General features: G+C 38.9%; 1 pseudogene across 1 annotated transcript in view; it reads right to left on the bottom strand.

Annotated features, from left to right (window-relative positions):
* Window positions 1-5,186: 5,186 nt before the first annotated feature.
* The window catches only part of LOC145419925 (polypeptide N-acetylgalactosaminyltransferase 17-like), a 29,735-nt pseudogene continuing 23,464 nt past the window's right edge, over window positions 5,187-11,457 (bottom strand). The window contains exons 8-10 of the transcript XR_013901186.1: window positions 11,264-11,359; window positions 7,594-7,755; window positions 5,187-6,589 (exon numbers count right to left, since the gene is read on the bottom strand). The product of XR_013901186.1 is annotated as a polypeptide N-acetylgalactosaminyltransferase 17-like (transcript). The remainder of the gene's footprint in view (window positions 6,590-7,593; window positions 7,756-11,263; window positions 11,360-11,457) is intronic.

Genomic DNA, 11,457 nt, shown 5'->3' with positions numbered 1-11,457 from the left:
GTTTCCTCTCAACCCTCCTGCCAAAGCCATAGAACTCTGCCGAGGTGAACCAGACAACACAATATAGACATTTTTCCCTGTTCCTACATGGAAACACAAGATCAAACGGGCATTTTTTTTTGGCATAAATATGTATATCATATCGGACTCAGTTTGTTCCTGTTATTGTTTTTGCACTGTACTTGTCATCCATTCCAGTGAAACGATGCAGAAGGTTGTAGGTTGTGCAATAGTGCCATCTAGAGGTGAAGTAACATCACACTGCCCGTGCTCTTGTCTCGTCACGGTGTTTGCGTGTTTCTCCCTCTCTGCACACTCAGCGTTATATTCACAATATGTGGAAAATATATTGATATTGAATGTTCAAATATGAGGATATGTATAATGTATAGGTTGACTTTGCTCTACCTACACTTCTGGCAGAGCAGCAGTTGCAATGCGAACACATAATTAAACGGTGTATTTATAGGAACAGATTTCTTGCCTATGGCAGACAAAGTGATTTTAAACGTGTAAAAGGTTTCATTCACAGATGATTTATTACTATCACACCCTGGAGACTTTATAAAGAGCACTGCTGCAAAAGCAGCCTAAACAAACTTATACAGTAGGTCACGCTGGTTTAGTTTTTCATCAAAATGCTTTTTTTCTTTTACTATTATTTTTGAAAACGTTACAGCACTGGTGGACATTTCCTACCAAATAAGAACTAGACACTACTGTTATGTAGTGGTTAATTGGAAAACTGTTTTATCACGAATTTCTTATTTAGAAATAATTAAAATTTTATTTGATGTTTTTTTTTTTTTTGGATGGATACTGTTATTGCAGTGATGCTGTAATTAAACTGTCTTCACCCCAGTAGAATAATTGCATGACTCCATCACTGAAGTGGAGGGTTTGTTTTGGAGGGGAAACGCACAGTGTCTCTTTAGTAGCATGGTGGTTGGATCCCACATTTGTTTCTTATGTAACATTGTAAATAGCTGCTAAGACAGCATATCTATTGGACAAGCACATATTATACATACTTTGCACGTGCAATATTTAAACATGTAGGCTAGAGAATGACTTTCAGTTGTATTATTTATTAGACGAATACTAATTATCACTGTAAATATGAAAATCTGTACAAAACATCAAAGCATTAAGAATACTTGCAATAAAAAGAAATTTTCTAAATGGTGCTGTTTGTCTTATTATGCAGTAGACTTGAGATCTCAGTAGTTATTAGTTCAAGATCAGGACACAGTGTTTAAGGGATTGTACATTTCAAAATATAATTTACTTTGAAGCGATCTGATCCTATGCCATGACATTTAAAACATTAACATAATGCTCACTTAAATTGAAAAAAAATCTCTCACTTTGTGATTTTTAAAAAAGCAAATAGAATGCATTTATCAAACACTTTTAGTTGATGTTTGTTATGGAGTAGTGGCAGAAATCTTTAGCCATTCCTCGTTGCCTCAGGAGCAATGATTTTATTGAACATGTGCAAACATAAATGGAAATATACGTAAAATAGAGTTTATAACAATATAACAAGCTTGAAAGTCAATATTTGGCATTGTAACTGTTATTCTTCAGTTCTAGTTTTCTTGTCATTTCCACAGGAACAGTTTTCCAGGCTTCTTGAAGGATATTCAGAGCACGTCTTTGGGTGTTGTCCGCCTTTTGTTCCGTTCTCGTGTCACAATGATCCCACACTGCTTCAGTAATATTGAGGTCTGGGCTCTGGGGAGGCCAAGCCATGACTGATGCTGTTCTATTGTATGTTTTTCTATCCAGGTATGCTTTTACTGTACTGACAGTATTTTGGGGATCATTGCTATCCTGAAAAATGATGCATTTGCCAATCACATGCTTTCCCAATGGCATTACATTGTGGATTAAAATCCATTGTTACTTTTCTATATTCAAGATTCCATCAATCAAGAGTTTCCCATCCTTAAGAATAGCTTCTTCTTCTTCTAACAATTTCTGACAAGGGTTCAGCAAACGGTAGATGAATCAGCTGAAGGGCTAGATGCACCTTTCAGGTCCTGTGTTGGGTCTTAACTCGATTTTCCCCTCTTATTTCTTAAGGACATGACTTTCAGATATTGTTAATTTGCTGTAGAGGGTGTGTGTGGTTGAAAGGCAAGGCCTGAAGAGGAAATGAGGGTTAGGTGAGAGGAATGGTGGAAACATTGGGGTAAAACTTGGATTCACTTATTATTAATTATTAAACACTTATTATTAATGGAGCAGTAAAACTGAGAAAAAAATCATCAAACTTTTACTCCTACTGACAAAATTAATCAAAAGCATTTTTAATTATGAACATTAAAAGTACTATTGAATGGGAAAAATCACATCTATCTGGATTTCTTTGCTTGTTGATTTCCAAACTAATATAAGTATTTTTCTGTACCTTTGCACTGATTTAACTGCTTTAACTGAATTTATCCTGCCAATGCTTTTTTGCATGTGCCCTTTGCTGCTAGAAATCAGATCATCTTTTTCATATAAATCTATGTACAAAAAAATACATAGATAGCTTTTAAAGCTGGAATCGGTCTTTGACTTTGCCTTTATTCTTCATTGCTGTATTACCTTTCCTCCTTCTGACCTTACTCTTTATGGCCACTTTTAGCATAAATATAGCATCTGGTTTAGCAAACCTTATAAAGGGAAAATCGATCTGAGGAATGGGAACAAAGCAAAAGTCATCATGAACGTGTCAGTTGAGGCTGTTAATCAGTGGGATACTGCAGGTCACCCTGCTTAAAAGCTGTCCCAATCCCTCTTTACGTGAAGCCTTTGCTTTTATTATATACTTCATATAACATATCATATTTATTTCTAACCACCATGACACCACAAGAGGGAAGCATTAGGCACTGAGATGGTGAAACTGCAACTGATAAAAATGCAGTTCATACATATAATGCAGCAAGCTAATCGATCTGTTGAAATTCACAAACACTTCTGCAGAGTAGATACATTCATTTCATTTTGTAGAATAAAAATATAATTTCCTGCCTTGTTTAGTATCACTATAATAGAAGGACACCGGCGCTAACAGTAAAAGTAAAAGTAAAAGCTATTGATACCAATTATTTTTATACTATATCCTCACTTCACAGTGAGAACCAAAATCTGTTTCTTCTTTCTTTTGTACTAAACATGTTCTCACACTCTGGAGCCATTTTGGTGCAAAGTCAGCAAATTTTATAATTTATAAATTTTTCAATTTTATATTTTATATTCCCCTTGCCATAAGAGCTGGGTAACACCCAAATTTCTCATCTGTGCAGTATTAAAGGTTTATCCTATTCTATTCTAAAACTTTAAAACTGTTTTTATTCTAGTATATAACTTTTATGATCACTGAAATTAAAGTTAATATAGATATAGCTTAAAAATAATTGGACAAATAAGTGCCTGGAGATGTTACCAAAATGGCTCCAGAGTGTGAGAACATGTTTAGTACAAAAGAAAGAAGAAACAGATTTTGATTCTCACTGTGAAGTGAGGATATAGTATAAAAATAATTGGTATCAATAGCTTTTACTCAACAATGAACACATAAGGTGAAGTAAACGTAAATCACAGTCTGATAAAAACCCTTTAATAAAGCACATTCAGTACATGTTCTGAAGCTATTACTCTGGCTCTGTTTGGGGTCATTGTCACGCTACAGAATGAACTTAAGCGATCTGATTATTTTGCATGATAAAAGATCTAATTGTAGTTCTAGTCTCTAGTTTTGACATGCTCTCTGCAAAAAAACCCCCAAAACAACAAAAACTAAAACAGCGGGATGCTTCACCATGCTTCGCTGCCAACATCTGTGCCTAAAGAGTTGTGCACAGTATTGTGTGTTGTATCATCTGTTACCCTTGCTGCAGTGGGTTTTATGAAATTGTCACATTTTCATACAGTGTTGCTGTTCTGTCAAGTAATTACATCTGTATCTCTGCTGCTTTTTTCCCGAGGCAGAGCAGAGAGCAGGCTGGGGTGACAGCTGCAGTGACACTACCCTCCAATCACAGAAAACATACAGCGCCACATGGTGCATATTAGAGCAAAATCATATTTGACAACTGTGAGTTCTCTGCTCTGACATTAAACCATAACCTCTTTCATTAAGTGCTCACAGGGAGCTGCAGGACACTGCTGGTCAGAACAATGCAAACTATGATACAATAATGTCAATGAATTACATTCATTTTCTAGATTTTTTGTCATCCTTTAAAAATAGCTCCATTTTTTTACATGCTAAAATCTACAAATTATACAAATTTCCATCCCCATAAATACAACCTTATCTAAGTAACGCAGTGAGTTTATTTGATCAGTTTGTCCTTGTTAGCATTTACTGCTGGCTTACATTTAGCAGGACTTTAACCAACATATGGTAATCCTATTTCACGCCAGAGAACGATGAGCAGTCTCTTCGTTAAGAGTCTGATCAGCATTCAGTGTTATGTTAGCATGCAGGCTCTGTCCCTCAGAGCCGCCTCACTCCTCTCTCCCCCTCTCTGCTAGAAACAGGCCCTTGTGCTCCCAGCAGTCTCCTCCTGTTTTATTTACATCTTAAGCATTTAAGCTGATGCTTCATCCAGAGCAGTTTAGCGAGAGTAAGCAGTAGGAGGTCAGTGTCTGATTCAAGGACACTATTTACAGGACATATGGTTGCTTCAGGATTGAACCCATAACTTGTCATTTATAGAACAGTCCCTTTAATGTTCGGCCACCTGGCTGCTTTATTTGTGGCTGGGTAATATTGTGTAGAAGCGCTTTTATAAAAAATGTGATGAAAGTACTCTTAAGTCGAGTTGGTGTAAGTTACAGCAGATGCCATGCAGCTGGAAGCTGAGGGTGAAATCTCTTTTGAAGTAGTCTATTTTGGGGGATGATTTTGAGGACTAATCTCACAGCATGCCGAAAATATTTTGACCACAACCATGAAAATGGATGGAGCAGTTAAAAGGAGAGCAGGCCAGCATGGTAGCTCATCTTTGCTGTCTCTACCTTATTTATAGTCCAGAAAAGCAAAATAAAGCATGAGTTTAGCAGCAAAAAATTACAAACAAGCTTGAAAATAAAATTAAACTGAAAAAAATAAGCATACTAATTAAAGTATGACAAATTTAAAGACTGCAGATGTATCCTAAAACACAGTAACAAAGCACAACCCAGGAAACCAGTTGTTTATTGGAAGACAATCTTGGGAGCAAAAATCCAGCTGATCACACTTATGCAATTTAATATATGACATCATATACATCTCAGTACGTTAATAATTTCAGCCTTTAAGGCCTCCTGCATTTCCACTATTGGTACTTTTGTGCATTCCTGATTCAATCCTCCTCTCTCGTTCATGTTCCAACCCTTTGTCCAAAAAAGTGCTTCCTATGTTTGACTAGGTTTTCAGTAGTTATGGCACACAGCAGTTAACCAAATAAATTAACTTAGCGCAAAGAAACTTTGTACCCAACTGCTTACAGTACTTCATGCTACGAGATATATTGCATCTGATGCTACAGAATGCTTGGTGGAAAAATAGCAATAAAAGTCAGAATCCATAAAACATAGAAGTGAGATTTAGCCCAGAGTCCTTGTTGGGGTGATTTGAAAAAAAAAGTACACCAAGTAATATTTTTAGCATATTTTTCTTCAAATTATAAATATTTACAAGGATTTGAATTTTCTGAAAAACATAAGAATCACTTTTCAGGCATTTTTGCTAAACTGTGTAAAATTTTCTCCTGTCACGAGTAGCCATTCCTTAATTTCTAAGTACCATAGACCAGCGGTCCCCAACCCCCGAGCCATGCACTGGTACCGGTCCGTGAGTCGTTTGGTACCGGGCCGCGAGTGTTGAGGTTCAGGTGTGCAATTTATGGTTTACCGGGGGTTTTTTTCTTCGTTTTATCGTTCATATTTATTGTTTTTATCGTTACCTCAGTTCCCCTGTGTCTTTTCCCGTGTGTTATGAACACATTTTAGTTATTTAGGGCCGGTCCGTGGCACAAAATGAATGAAATATTGCAGAAAGACTGATGGAAGATGGAAACTTTTTTTCCCCTTCACATAAGAAAGAACACGCTTTTGGTCGATTAAATGTCTACTAAAACTTAAACACTGTAAAGAAGTGGCACACAGGAATTATGGCAACATCACATTGAAAGTTTGTAAAATTCATATAGAGAAATGGTCCTCATGCTAAACTTTCACCACGTTGAATGTCCATGTTTTTAAAAAAAAACTAACAAAAACAAAAAAACATCAATTGTTTCCAAACCACCTCATCACTCGTCTCCTTAAAGCCATCTATTTTTGAGTCTTATTTCAAAAGCTAAGGAGCCCCCGCATCATTGATTGTCCACTGGCCAAGGTAACGTCAGGTGACAGCTCTTGGAAATAGCCTTTGTAATTGGTCCCAATGAAACTGGCCAGGCGATCACTGCTTCATAGTGTTCTTGATGGTCCACCTCTGCCCCGAGCAGGGCTGCAGGACCAGCAGGTGGCCGGAGTAAACATTAGCCGGCACCACCTCCAGACAGCGTCCAGTAGCCCGATTTATGATCGATTCGTTCTGCAAGGCAGAAGGAGATACAATACTTTGGTTTTAACAGATTTCACAGATGGTCTGTGAACAATGCGTGATGGTGACAGAACAGTATGTAACCAGACCGGGCCTTATGTGAACTGTTGCAACCTCTTTCTTAAACAAATGGCACTAACTTTTTACCTTACATCTATATAAAATAAGTAAGGTCTCCCTATTTCCCTAAGACTTCTACGTCTGCAGGACTCTTCACTGCTTGTCCTGCTGTGTGACAAAGAATCGATGTGGCAGAAGGTCTGCAGCATCACTGTTCAAGCTCTCCTCTTCCCGTGCTACAGGCTGTAACTCTTTAGTTTTTAAAGGTTACCCAAACAGAACTAAAAGACCAACAGAAAATTGACTTACAAAAGGTTTTTCACATTAAAAGAAAAAGAGAATCAATGCCAAAGTAAAAGGTATATTGAGTCGCTTGTTACCCTTTAAGCAGTCTGGGTTTAGTTGTCTTAAGAGGACCCCTTATTTTCTAGCATAAATATAATTTTACAACAGTTATTGTTCATATTAATCATAGCCAAAGTCTCAATTTATGTGCAAATAATCCCCGTTAACCAGACTGCTTTGATTTCAGTAATAGCAGAGATGATATCCTAATATAGTCATCACAAACAGACAGATCTATCTGTGAAGTCCTACTGGCCCCGGTGTTAAAACCTTCTGTTTGTGAGGGTTTTAACACAAAGAAAGGTGGCTTCAACGGAGGTATTCGGAATATAAAGGCGGTTCTGTCAGATAAAGCATGAACTACGGGGCTGCAGCAATGCTGAGTATGAGAGAAATGAAGATTCATGCAAAGCTACTCTCATATTAGAGTCCAAGAGAAAAAAGAATGGACCCAGACATGAGCTCAATAGGTCCCTTTTAAAATCTGACATATAGATACTTTTCCTCTCAACTCTATGCCAGTAAATTTTAGTTTCTCTTATAAACACTCAGTTATATCATTGAAAAAGAGATTTCTTTACACTTCTGACCTGAGAGAAATGCCATGTCTTCTGTTTCACGTTGGTCACCTTTTCACAATTGAGGAGCTGAGGAAAGTTGCTCATCTGATCGTACACCACACAACGAGTGTCCTCACCAGTGCTGCCTAGGGGTCCCAGAAACAGCTGACCTTCTTTAGTGTAGCGTCCTAACTAAGAGGAAAACAGATACGTCACACATACAGTAAACGGAAAGTTACTGAACTGGCTGAGTGAATACTCTTCTCTTTATTAGCTAACGATGAAATAAGTATGTGATGATGTACAAGTTGAAGGTAACCTGGCAGGAATTTTCCTTGATTATGCAAGCTGTTGGGTTTTTTTTTTGCTGCTTTGAACAAGAGGATGGTGTTGTTCCCAATACTGCTGAGAGGCAAAACATGTCTTTGTTCTTCACTGAGTGCTAAACACAAAGATTTTCCTGTACATCACTGCTAATCACAGTGTTGTTTCAGCAGAGTTCTAACCCACATATAGCCCTAACATTTTATATACACCAAATTCTGCAGTTTTCTCAACTTGACAGAAAGAAAAAGCAGAAGTGAGTCAGATTCTTCCCGCTCTGTTTTCTAACCTTTGTGTCTTTCACTTCAGCTTTTTCGTTCAGATTAATAGTAATTTCCACTTTAGCAGTGCAGATAAAACAGTTCCTTTGGTTGCATCTAGCTCTGAGGCTTTGAGTGTGCTGACGATAAAGACTGATTGGGAAATTGTTTATATCGCATTCTGTTCCTAACAAAGCATGAATAGTGGTTGCAATGCCTTGCAAAAGATATAAAGATAAAGCTTTCCATCAACCACCCAGTCAGCCCAGTTTGGGTCTTTTTGCAGAGTAACTGCATCCTGTTTGCAGTACATCATACAAAAGTTAGGTGATTTAACAGCGTTTGGACTCAAAATCTTAAAAAATCCCACTTGTGGTCCCTAGATGTCACTGCTTCTTCTTAAGAACAGAGTATTTATTAAAATGTTTTTCTAGTATATTTGACCACTACAAGTTACATTCATCTTTTCACAGATATTCATATCGCACTTTATTTTATGCACTTATGTGCTTTATCTGTTTTGCATACACACCTACAGCCAGTCACCATTTAACCTAACGTGCATGTCATCGGACTGTGGGAGGAAGCCGGACTACCTGGAGAGAACCCACGCTAAGACACCATGGGGTCGCTTTTATCTCCGTGGAAGTGCAAGTGTGAAAAACTGGTGGTCTAATAAAAACTGAAGACTTTTTGTTCCATCAAAAGGATAACTTTAAAAAATGCAACTGAAGCATGTCTTGTGAAGAAAGTGTGATGCGGCTGTTCGATTTGTATTGTTGATTGTCATTTATGCTTAGAAATATTTACTTATATATGCTTAGAGTTTTGTAATTAATTGTAGATTGGTAGAGGTTTTGATCCTTGATAGTCTGCAAACTGTGTGTGTATTAGACAGCACTTTGGGAGCATGAGAGGTCATACCGTGTTTTATTGTTTTATGGTAGGATTAACGTAGTTGCGTCTGTTCTAGTCTAGTCTTTGTTTAGATGAACTGCAGGACTTCCTCACCGTGTTATCTAGGATGAACCATCTAGGGTGAGGGGGAGGCTACCCTCTTCCTGACCAAGGATGTTTGACCCTTTGATCAGCAGTCCACACACACACACACACACACACACACACAGACACACACACACACACACACACACACACACACACACACACACACACACACACACGCACGCAGTAAGGATGGGCGGACATGTCTCAGCCTCCACCACTCTCAGCACTGGAGCCCCCCAGGGGTGTGTTCTGAGCCCCCTGCTGTACTCTTTGTACACATATGACTGTGTGGCCACTACCAGCTCCACCACCATCATCAAGTTTGCTGACGACACCGTCGTGGTGGGCCTGATCTCTGATAACAACGAGACGGCCTACCTGAAGGAGATTAGGAATCTGGAGAACTGGTGCCAGAGGAACAACCTCCTTCTAAACGTCAGTAAGACAAAGGAGCTGATAGTGGACTTCAGCACTAAGCAGGAGAGGAACTACCAGACCCCCGTCATCAACGAGTGCCCAGTGGAGAGAGTGGACAGCTTCAAATACCTCGGAGTTCACATCACGCAGGAACTGTCATGGTCCTGTCACATCAACACCGTGGTGAAAAAGGCCCGTCAGCGTCTCTACCACCTCAGACGCTTGAGAGACTTCCAACTGCCCTCCAAAGTGCTCAGGAACTTTTACTCGTGCACCATAGAGAGCATCCTGGCGGGAAACATCTTAACCTGGTTCGGGAACAGCACCATGCAGGACAGACGAGCTCTACAGAGGGTTGTGCGGTCAGCTGAGCGCACCATCCGCTCCGAGCTCCCTGACCTGCACTCAATCTACAGCAGGCGGTGCTGGACCAAGGCCAGGAAGATCGTGAAGGACCTCAGCCATCCCAACAACAGACTGTTCTCTCTGTTGAGGTCAGGAAAGCGATTCCGCTCCCTGAAGACCAACACAGAGAGACTGAGGAGGAGCTTCTTCCCGCAGGCGATACGGTCTCTCAATCACACCACCACACAGTACTGACCCACACATACAGTTCTTACACACACACTGGACTTTCTGGACTTTGTTTTTGCACAACACTGGTCACTATATTCTTCATTTCCGGTTAATACTTGTACAGCTGCTGTTATTGTGTATATATTTATTTATATTTAGATTTCTTCATACATTCTTATATAGTTCTATACTGTGTATTGGTGTATTTTGTTGTACAGTTATTTTATTTTCAACTTTAATTTATATATTTTATCTTATTCTTCCCAGTTAAATTTACCCTTCATTCTAATTTGTGTTGTACAGTTATTTCATTTTTAACCTTAATTTATATTTTATTCCTTCCTAGTTAAATTTACCCCTTTTTAATTTTTCATATTTATTTCCTACCTTATTCATAGCCTTTCCTTTTTTGTTTTCTTTAGGTCACGAGCAGTTGTCCAAGCATTTCACTACATATCGTACTGTGTATGACTGTGTATGTGACAAATAAAATTTGAATTTGAATTTATTACTCTTTGTGTGTATGTAGACGTCATATGTTAACGAACTTATGCATATTCATGTAACCTCAATAAAAGGACAGTGGTACGGGAGGACGGACGAGAGCAACTGGGGCCAAGCGAAGGAACGGCGATTGTCCGGTTCTCTCCCGTGCACGAGTAACATGAAGCTTGCCTACTTCGTGTCTTGCTTTGCAGTGTAATTATATTGCCTTTAACGTTCCAGCGGATGGGTTCAAGCTACAAACCTATCAGCGGCACTCATTTTTCCAGAATTGAATTGAAATTTTAGCTCCTTTAGCATTTTACCACTGAAGCCTTGACTTTCTGCCTAAAGCACCTGTTTACCACTGTGAGCTAAAAAGAGAGGCCCTTAGGGCTGAAGGGATGAAGAGCTGACACTGGCTGACTCAGGGCTTCAACACAAAAAGTGCAAGACACAATTTTATTCTGACAGCAGAACTCGCTCCTTGGAGGATTTCAGCTGAGCCTGTGATTGAGACACAGCTGCAAATCACATCACCGGAGAAGCTCACTGTATGTTTTCATGAGAAAGCAAAGCAACTGGAAAAAGATGGAGTATACTCTTTAGTATGGTGGTGAGGAAGAGTGTTGTACCTGAGGACCCCACCCATGGCATGGGTGCAGGGTGGCTGTGTGGTTCTCCTTCACACCCTGATCCATACACAGGTGGCTTGCTTTAGAATTGCGGACCTTAAATACACAAAAAAAAAGAGTCAGACTTAATTCATAAAATATGAATATTCCCCAAAATAATTACCGATTAAAAATGTATAAAGGCTAAAAACAAG

Source organism: Astatotilapia calliptera, chromosome 14 (assembly GCF_964374335.1).
Source record: "Astatotilapia calliptera chromosome 14, fAstCal68.1, whole genome shotgun sequence".
Lineage (NCBI taxonomy): Eukaryota > Metazoa > Chordata > Actinopteri > Cichliformes > Cichlidae > Astatotilapia > Astatotilapia calliptera.
The sequence above is the reverse complement of the archived record's forward strand: the minus strand, read 5'-3'. Positions and strand labels throughout refer to the sequence as shown.